Below are 9,864 nucleotides of genomic sequence, written 5' to 3'. Positions count from 1 at the left end.
CGCTACCCCAAAAGAGGTCGATTATCTTGTTAATAATTTCACCTCCTCACTACGTATGACTCTGGATACTGTAGCTCCAGTGAAAACTAAGGTCTCTAATCAGAAGTACCTGACCCCGTGGTATAATTCTCAAACACGTACCCTAAAGCAGATGACTCGTAATCTGGAGAGGAAATGGCGTGTCACAAATTTAGAGGATCATCATTTAGCCTGGAGAAATAGTTTGTTGTTTTATAAGAAAGCCCTCCGCAAAGCCAGAACAGCTTACTACTCATCACTGATTGAAGAAAATAAGAACAACCCCAAGTTTCTCTTCAGCACTGTAGCCAGGCTGACAAAAAGTCAGAGCTCTTTTGAGCCAACCATCCCTTTAACGTTAACTAGTGATGACTTCATGAACTTCTTTACAAATAAAATTTTTATCATTAGAGAAAAAATTACCAATAATCATCCCACAGATGTAATATTATCTACAGCTACTCTTAGTTCCATTGATGTTAAGTTAGACTCTTTTTCTCCAATCGATCTTTCTGAGTTAACTTCAATAATTACTTCCTCCAAACCATCAACGTGTCTTTTAGACCCCATTCCTACAAAACTGCTCAAAGAAGTCCTGCCATTGATTAATTCTTCGATCTTATATATGATCAACCTATCTCTAATAATCGGCTATGTACCACAGGCCTTCAAGGTGGCTGCAGTTAAACCTTTACTCAAAAAGCCATCTCTAGACCCAGCAGTCTTAGCTAATTATAGGCCAATCTCCAACCTTCCTTTCATATCAAAAATCCTTGAAAGAGTAGTTGTCAAACAGCTAACAGATCATCTGCAGAGGAATGGTTTATTTGAAGAGTTTCAGTCAGGTTTCAGAGTTCATCACAGCACAGAAACAGCTTTAGTGAAGGTTACAAAAGATCTTCTTATGGCCTCTGACAGTGGACTCATCTCTGTGCTTGTCCTTCTTGACCTTAGTGCAGCATTCGATACTGTTGACCATAATATCCTGTTAGAGCGATTAGAACATGCTGTAGGTATTACAGGTATTGCACTGCAGTGGTTTGTATCATATCTATCTAATAGACTCCAATTTGTGCATGTAAATGGAGAGTCCTCTTCACACACTGAGGTTAATTATGGAGTTCCACAGGGTTCAGTGCTAGGACCAATTCTGTTTACATTATACATGCTTCCCCTAGGCAGCATCATTAGAAGACATAGCATACATTTTCACTGCTATGCAGATGACACCCAGCTCTATCTGTCCATAAAGCCAGATAACACACACCAATTAGTTAAACTGCAGGAATGTCTTAAAGAGATAAAGACTTGGATGGCCACCAACTTTCTGCTTCTTAACTCAGATAAAACTGAGGTCATTGTACTCGGCGCTGAAAAGCTTAGAAATATGGTATCTAACCAGAGTCTTACTCTGGATGGCATTACATTGGCCTCCAGTAACACTGTGAGGAACCTTGGAGTCATTTTTGACCAGGATATGTCCTTCAACGCACATATTAAACAAATATGTAAGACTGCGTTCTTCCATTTGCGCAACATCTCTAAAATTAGAAATATCCTTGTCTCAGAGTGACGCTGAAAAACTAGTTCATGCATTTATTACTTCCAGGCTGGACTACTGCAATTCATTATTATCAGGATGTCCAAAAAACTCACTGAAAAGCCTTCAGTTAATCCAAAATGCTGCAGCAAGAGTACTGACAGGGACTAGAAAGAGAGAGCATATTTCTCCTGTTTTGGCTTCCCTTCATTGGCTTCCTGTTAAATCCAGAATTGAATTCAAAATCCTGCTCCTCACATACAAGGTCTTAAATAATCAGGCCCCATCTTATCTTAATGACCTTGTAGTACCATATTACCATATTAGAGCACTTCGCTCCCAGTCTGCAGGCCTACTTGTTGTTCCTAGAGTATTTAAAAGTAGAATGGGAGGGAGAGCCTTCAGTTTTCAGGCCCCTCTTCTGTGGAACCAGCTTCCAGTTTGGATTCGGGAGACAGACACTATCTCTACTTTTAAGATTAGGCTTAAAACTTTCCTTTTTGCTAAAGCATATAGTTAGGGCTGGACCAGGTGACCCTGAATCCTCCCTTAGTTATGCTGCAATAGATGTAGGCTGCCGGGGGATTCCCATGATGCATTGAGTTTTTCCTTTCCAGTCACCTTTCTCACTCACTATGTGTTAATAGACCTCTCTGTATTGAATCATATCTGTTATTAATCTCTGTCTCTCTTCCACAGCATGTCTTTTATCCTGTCTTCCTTCTCTCACCCCAACCGGTCGCAGCAGATGGCCGCCCCTCCCTGAGCCTGGTTCTGCCGGAGGTTTCTTCCTGTTAAAAGGGAGTTTTTCCTTCCCATTGTCGCCAAAGTGCTTGCTCATAGGGGGTCATATGATTGTTGGGCTTTTCTCTGTATCTATGAAGCGCCTTGAGGCGACATTTGTTGTGATTTGGCGCTATATAAATAAAATTGAATTGAATTGAATTGAATAATATTACATCTGTGGGATGATTATTGGTAATTTTTTCTCTAATGATAAAAATTTTATTTGTGAAGAAGTTCATGAAGTCATTACTAGTTAACGTTAAAGGGATGGTTGGCTCAAAAGAGCTCTGACTTTTTGTCAGCCTGGCTACAGTGCTGAAGAGAAACCTGGGGTTGTTCTTATTTTCTTCAATCAGTGATGAGTAGTAAGCTGTTCTGGCTTTGCGGAGGGCTTTCTTATAAAGCAACAAGCTATTTCTCCAGGCTAAATGATGATCCTCTAAATTTGTGACACGCCATTTCCTCTCCAGATTACGAGTCATCTGCTTTAGGGTACGTGTTTGAGAATTATACCACGGAGTCAGGTACTTCTGATTAGAGACCTTAGTTTTCACTGGAGCTACAGTATCCAGAGTCGTACGTAGTGAGGAGGTGAAATTATTAACAAGATAATCGACCTCTGTTGGGGTAGCGTTCAGATAGCTGCTCTGCTCTGTGTTGGTACAGGGCATTGACGATGATAACAGTGGCTGGATTATATTCTTAAACTTAGTTACAGCGCTTTCAGAAAGACATCTACTTTGATAAAGTCCACTCTCCACTGCTGCATAATCAATTATTGTAAATGTAAATGTTATCAAGAAATTATCAGACAGGAGAGGGTTTTCAGGAGAAACTGTTAAATGTTCAGTTTCTATGCCATATGTTAAAACAAGATCTAGAGTGTGATTAAAGTGGTGGGTGGGTTCTTTTACATTTTGAGAGAAACCAATTGAGTCTAATAACAGATTAAATGCCATGTTGAGGCTGTCATTTTTAGCATCTACATGGATGTTAAAATCACCCACAATAATTATTTTATCTGAGCTCAGAACTAAATTAGATATAAAGTCTGAGAAATCAGACAGAAACTCTGTGTAAGGCCCAGGTGGACGATAGATGATAACAAGTAAGACTGGTTTCTGAGTTTCACAGCTGGGGTGGACAATGTTAAGCATCAAGCTTTCAAATGAATTAAAAGTCTGTCTTGGTCTTTCATTAATTAATAGACTGGTGTGAAAAATTGCTGCCACACCGCCCCCTCGACCTGTGCTTCGAGATTTCTGGTAGTTAGAATGACTCGGGGGTGTTGATTCATTTAAACTAACATAATCATCCTGCTGCAACCAGGTTTCTGTAAGGCAGAGTAAATCAATTTGTTGATCAAATATTAAGTCATGTACTAACAGAGACTTGGAGGAGAGAGACCTAATATTTAATAGTCCACATTTCACTGTTTTACTCTTTGGTTCAGATGTGGATACTGCATTGTTCTTTCTTTGTAATTGTTTATGTTTAAGTTGTTTGTTGCTGGTTTTTAGTTTGTTTTTTGTCTTTTTGGAAGCTGACACAGTGTCTATGGAGATGGGTTTTTGGGGGAGTAGTAGCAGGAGAGAAGCTGCAGAGAGGCGTGTAAGACTGCAACTCTGGATAGTCATATTTTGAGGGGTTTAATAAATTTGTCCATATTTCTAGAAATGAGAGCTGCTCCATCCAAAGTGGGATGGATGCCATCTCTCCTAACAAGACCAGGTTTCCTCCAGAAGGTTTGCCAATTATCTATGAAGCCCACATCGTTTCTGGGACACCACTCAGACAGCCAGCAATTTAAGGAGAACATGCGGCTAAACATGTCACTCCTGGTCTGATTGGGGAGGGGACCAGAGAAAACTACAGAGTCCGACATTGTTTTGGCAAAGTTGCACACCGATTCAATATTGATTTTAGTGACCTCCGATTGGCGTAACCGGGTGTCATTACTGCAGACATGAATTATGATTTTACTGAATTTACGTTTACCCTTAGCCAGCAGTTTTAAATTTCCTTCAATGTCGCCTGCTCTGGCCCCTGGAAGACAATTGACTATGGTTGCCGGTGTCTCTAGCTTCACATGTCTGAGAACAGAATCACCAATTACCAGAGTTTGACCCCCAGCGGGTGTGTCACCGAGTGGGGAAAAACGGTTAGACACATGAACGGGTTGGTGGTGTACCTGGGGCTTCTGTTTAGGACTATGCTTCCTCCTCACCGTCACCCAGCCCTCTTTCCACAGCTGCTTGGGATCTGCCGGGGAACAGCTAGCGGGGCTTACGCTATCTTCGGCTGCACCAGCTACAGGGGCCTGGCTAGCTAAGGGTGAGTGCAGGGTGCGAAGCCGAGTCTCCAATTCAGTAATCCTGGCCTCCAGAGCTGCAAATATGCTACATTTGTTACAGATATCATTACTGCTAAAGGAGGCCGAGGAGTAACTAAACATCTGACACAATGAGCAAGAAAGTGCAGGAGGGACAGGTGAAGTAGCCATGGTGCTAACGAGTCGGCTACGAGCTAAGCTAGCGAAACAGTACAGAGACAGTGAGTGAATACTTTGGCTATAAATTAGGTAGTGAGTACACAGAAAGTGTGCTTCGGATGAAGCACGTGAAGATTATACTCTGAAAAAAAAATGTATTTAAAAGTTGTTAATTAAACTGCTAAGCAAATAAGCTACTCAGAAACACCACTGTGTTTGAGCAGGAACAGGAAGTGATACTATACCACAGAGCGAGCGAGCGAACACCAAGTGACAGCGCCACCAAGGGAGCTCTCTATGTATTTCTCCAGGTATTCTTTAAGTGTCACTATGATTATGACCCAGCCAACGACAACCTGATTCCTTGCAAGGAGGCGGGGTTAAGGTTTGAGACCGGGGATATCCTGCAAATAGTCAATCAGGATGATGTCAACTGGTGGCAGGTGACAGAATAGTATTTATGTGAAAATGTTATAGCTTCCTGTGTGCACATTTTCATATCTTTGGATTGCTTTGCTAATTTTTTCTTCATTTGTTGTGCAGGCACGTCATGTGGAAGGTGGGAGTGCTGGGTTAATCCCTAGTCAGATGCTTGAGGAAAAAAGGAAAGCTTTTGTCAAGAGAGATGTGGAGCTGGCACCTGCAGGTAATATGAAAGAACGAATAAGGTTGTGATGATGGTAACTTTATTTTAACAGAGGGCCTGGATTCTAATCAAAGCATGGACGCAGTGAGTGTTTTGGGCCTTAATGAAATCATCTCACTATGGATGTAAAATATTATTAAAATACTGGTGGCTGCCAGTGTTGCTGTGCAGCCTCCTAGTGGATGGTATCAGTTAGATAATCATAGGTGACTTCCTCCGTAAATTATTGCATCACAAGATTTTCAGGAAACTTGAAGAAACCTTGAGGTCAGTGTCGCTGAGATTCAAACTCATCTGAAATTTTTAGTAGCTGCACCTTCAAAATCCAAAACATTTCAAAATCCCACATTGGCACATTTTTGAGTTATAGCATTCACAAACGTGAGTGTCCAAGCTGCTGCCCTGCAGGGTGACGACAGTGCTCCATCAGCCTTTTACAGCTTTGGGGTAAAAGCCAAAAATGTTTCATGAACACAACAGAATATGACCCATTTGTATTGAACTATATTAGCATATCATACTGTAAACAGAAATATAAATCGTTAGTAAACATATGGCAGCAAAAAAAAAAGACTTCTGAAAGAGTGTTAAGTATTAAGTAGGTGTTCATTAAGGAAGGGCATTATGTTCACATGTCTGGAGTGTGTTGCTGCAGCCCATGGTTTATTGATTATTTGTCACTGCCATGTGGTGGTGGAAATTCAGGTCTGCACAAACACGTCAGGTTCATGAAGTTTGGTCAGATGTTTAAATTTCACAATGTGCCAGTGCACTGGTCTACAATGTTTTAAGAATCGTTAGACTTAACTTCGCCTTGTGATCAGAAGGTTGCCGGTTTGAGCCCCGGCTTGGACAGTCTTGGTCGTTGTGTCCTTGGGCAAGACACTTCACCTGTTGCCTACTGGTGGTGGTCAGAGGGCCCGGTGGCGCCAGTGTCCGGCAGCCTCGCCTCTGTCAGTGCGCCCAAGGGTGGCTGTGGCTACAATGTAGCTTGCAATCAGCAGTGTGTGGATGTGTGTGTGAATGGGTGGATGACTGGATGTGTAAAGCGCTTTGGGGTCCTCAGGGACTAGTAAAGCGCTATACAAATACAGGCCATTTACCATTTAACTTTTTATAAGAAAGATTTTTAATATAACATTGAGCATTATATATTATTGTTTATTTAATTAATTAATTAATTTATTTTATCTTCACTTGCTAGATACGGGACAGACTTGAATGAGGAAAAGAAAAGGGAGAAAGGAAGAGGGGGTAAAAACAGCGGAGAAGAGGGACGGGGATAAAGGGCAAAAAAACAAAAACCAACTAAATAAGCAGACAAAAAAAAAATACATATATCGATCACCTGGATCACCTGTTGAGAAAGAAAAAAGAAAACAAGCAGAAGAAAACGAAAGCAATACAATAAACAACATCACGATGATCTATGGGAATATAACAGTAAATACTAAATATTAAACATTATTGTGCAGCACGTAAGATCGACAGCGGACAGTGTGCTTTGAGGTAGGAGCCAAAAAGGGTGTAGTTTGTGTGTGTGAGCACCCGTGTGTACACCTGTGAGCATGAGCGCGCTTGTTTTTTAAAAGGTTCCTTCATGTCTGCTAGAGGGTGTAGGGGGCCACAGCCCCGTCCTCCAGGGCATGAAGCAGGTATGGAGGAGATCAAGACTCCAGACATTCAGAGGCCCTCAGAACACAAGAGACCAAGGAAGACCAACAGAGGGGCAGCTGCGCCACTATCCCAGAAAGAACTGAGGAGAGTCCCAGATGAAGGATCACTCAGCAGCCGCGGAGCAGAAGCCAGGGGGGGTTGCAGTGACGTGCCCGTGAGCTCCGCCGGCAGCCAGCTGCGCCAGAGTCACCGAGCCCCAGGCCGAGAGGCCGAGGGCACCCCACCCCCGAAGTGGCCCGAGCAAGCCCCAGGCTCCAGGCCCCGATAAGCAGCCAGCAGATGTCCAACCTTTTTAAAAGAAAAAAGGTTTTCTTTGCTAAACGTTACCAGTCAATGATGTGTCACTTTTTACACTTCTGTGAGATTTGCATAAGCATTCGAACAACTGCTAATTCAGTTAGAGTTCACAGAAAGGGTTTTGTTCTGTAAGGGAGCTCTTATCAGTAGATCCAGTAGATCTAATTCCCCCTTTTAGAAGCACAAACATGAATATTAGAACTTAAAGAGGAAAAATTTAATGTGTATGAGACATAATATCTGGCAGAGACACCTGCATGAACATGGCTGATCATTACAAGCCAGCTTGTGGGCAAATGAGTACAAGTTAGTTGTGAAACATGACTGATGCTCATAAATTACTTTAGTTTGAAGTTTGACTTCAGTTGTCTGCCTACACTAATGCTGTGCTCCAACAATGCAACAGGAAATCTGTGTACTGGTGTTGGAGGAAAGAAGAAGAAGATGATGTATGTGACCACCAAAAATGCAGGTAATAAAACAGGGCCAGGATCAGTTTAGCTCTGCTGGGGTAAAATATTCCTACTGCTTCGTCCTTACTTTCTGCTCTCTGTTCACCCTCAGAGTTTGACAGTGTTGCGGAAGTTTTTCCACTTAAATAAAGCCTGCAGACGAGCGGTGAGCAGTAGCTTACATTCTTTAATCAACGCACACGAAGAACAGACAACCAAGCTTGATGAAGTCCCTGCATGACCGCGGGACAGACGGTCAGCAGAGTCTCTCTGAGCCTAGCATGGCTCTCAGTTAAATACCTTCTTCAGGAACAAAAGGCAGTACACAGCTGTTTCACACCTTAAGGGTCACACTCCCCTGCTACTTCCCAGAGTCCTCGAAGAGACAAAAGACTGGTCCTCTGGAGTTCCTGTTTCCCCCAACATCCTTACTACACCCCCTACCATTTGTCTTAAGTATGAGTGTCAGACATGTTAAAATCCAGTGGCACCAAGGCATTACAATAACGTGATTAATACCTAAGTGAAAGAAATTCCTATACACACGTAAGGTGAACTAGCAAACATCATCATAGCTACATGCGGCTGTCTTCTTGTTTGATGGCAGATACTCCCTTCACCCTGGCCAAAAAGGCTAAAATGACCAAAGAAAAAGTGGAAAACAGTTAAACATGAGAGGTTTTTAGACAAAGTTTGTGTTTTTTCTATTGTTTAAGCACTGCTTCCAGCCAAGAGTGATACCATATATGCCCCATAGCTGCAGAAAAGGCTAACATTGTTATCTTTTTACAAAAAAACAGCTGAACATAAGAGGCTTTTGGACCAATTTTGTGTTCTCCATTCTTTAAGCACCGGTTTGAGCACTGGTTTGAGCACCGTTTAAGCACCGGCACCGTTTCAAAAGTACCGGTTTGGCACCGGTATCGGATAAAACCTAAACGATACCCATCCCTAGTCCCTATCTCACATACAAAAGTGAAAGTGTTACCATCATGGCCACAATGTCAAAAGGCATCACAGCTTCAATTAAGGTGCAAGTAAAGGAAAACTGCAAATAACCTTCCAGTGGTAAATCTACTTTTTCAGAGAGTGATTTTGTGCTAGTTGTCTAAGCTAGTTTGATTGTTCAGCTTCATGTGGTTAATCACTGATATTTGCTTTGAATGATGCTTCTCTGGCTTCTTGGAAAACCTGCACTGAACACAGATCTGTAAAATGTTAAATAAATTGGTAAAAAAAAAGCAATTTATGCATCTCTCTCTCTGTGTTTGTTTGTATCCTTTACGCATTGTCATGTAGATGTATTAACAGCTGTGCCCTTATTATAGAAAATTATCGGTTAATGTGCTTGTTGTATTTTACAAATATTAGTAGATATATGTAATATGACTGCAAGCTCTTTCAGTTTAAATCAATTCACTTTTATATAGCTCCAACAGCAATCCCCTCAGGATCCCAGGATGTTTTAGGGTTTTCTACACTCTGACATTGATAATTGAGGTACATTACAAACCTGAATTGCTAATAATTAATTCAATATCATTTTAATGGTGCCACATGGGGGCATGTGGCACCATTAAAAGGTGGTTCTAATAACATGTGGTGCTAATAACTTGATTAATGGCTCCGTGGTAATAATGTTCTTATTGCCATCAACCTTATTGTGTTTTTTACCCCTTCCAATTCAAGTACATAAACTTATAGTGCTGTAGATTAGATTTGTCACAGGAGGATAATATGATGAGTGACCAGGATGGATAAAAAACGAGTATCGAAGGAGCAGCTCTAGTTTTGTGGTTTGGAGATAAAGTTGGAGAGGAGAGGTTGAGATAGTCTGAACAACAGATTCTGAATGTAAAGTTTTCAGGTAAAGACCACAGAGAAGATTCATGGCTGTAGTAAAGGAGGACATGCAGAAGATTAGTGTTTCAGAAGAGGATGTTAGAATAGATCAACT

The 9,864-nt window shown here is 41.6% G+C and overlaps 1 long non-coding RNA gene across 1 annotated transcript; it reads left to right on the top strand.

The window, feature by feature from the left end:
* The first annotated feature begins 5,143 nt into the window (after window positions 1-5,143).
* Window positions 5,144-7,927, top strand: LOC148094671 (uncharacterized). The gene is made up of 3 exons (XR_015718425.1): window positions 5,144-5,278; window positions 5,379-5,481; window positions 7,862-7,927. It is a non-coding gene; the product is annotated as an uncharacterized LOC148094671 (long non-coding RNA).
* The last annotated feature ends 1,937 nt before the right edge of the window (window positions 7,928-9,864 follow it).

The sequence above is a fragment of the Neolamprologus brichardi genome, unplaced genomic scaffold, assembly GCF_056152115.1.
Source record: "Neolamprologus brichardi isolate AB-2024 unplaced genomic scaffold, ASM5615211v1 NODE_ptg000031l+_length_7269946_cov_1, whole genome shotgun sequence".
NCBI classification, from domain to species: Eukaryota; Metazoa; Chordata; class Actinopteri; order Cichliformes; family Cichlidae; genus Neolamprologus; species Neolamprologus brichardi.
Note: the sequence above shows the minus strand (reverse complement) of the source record. Positions and strands in the feature narration are given on the sequence as shown.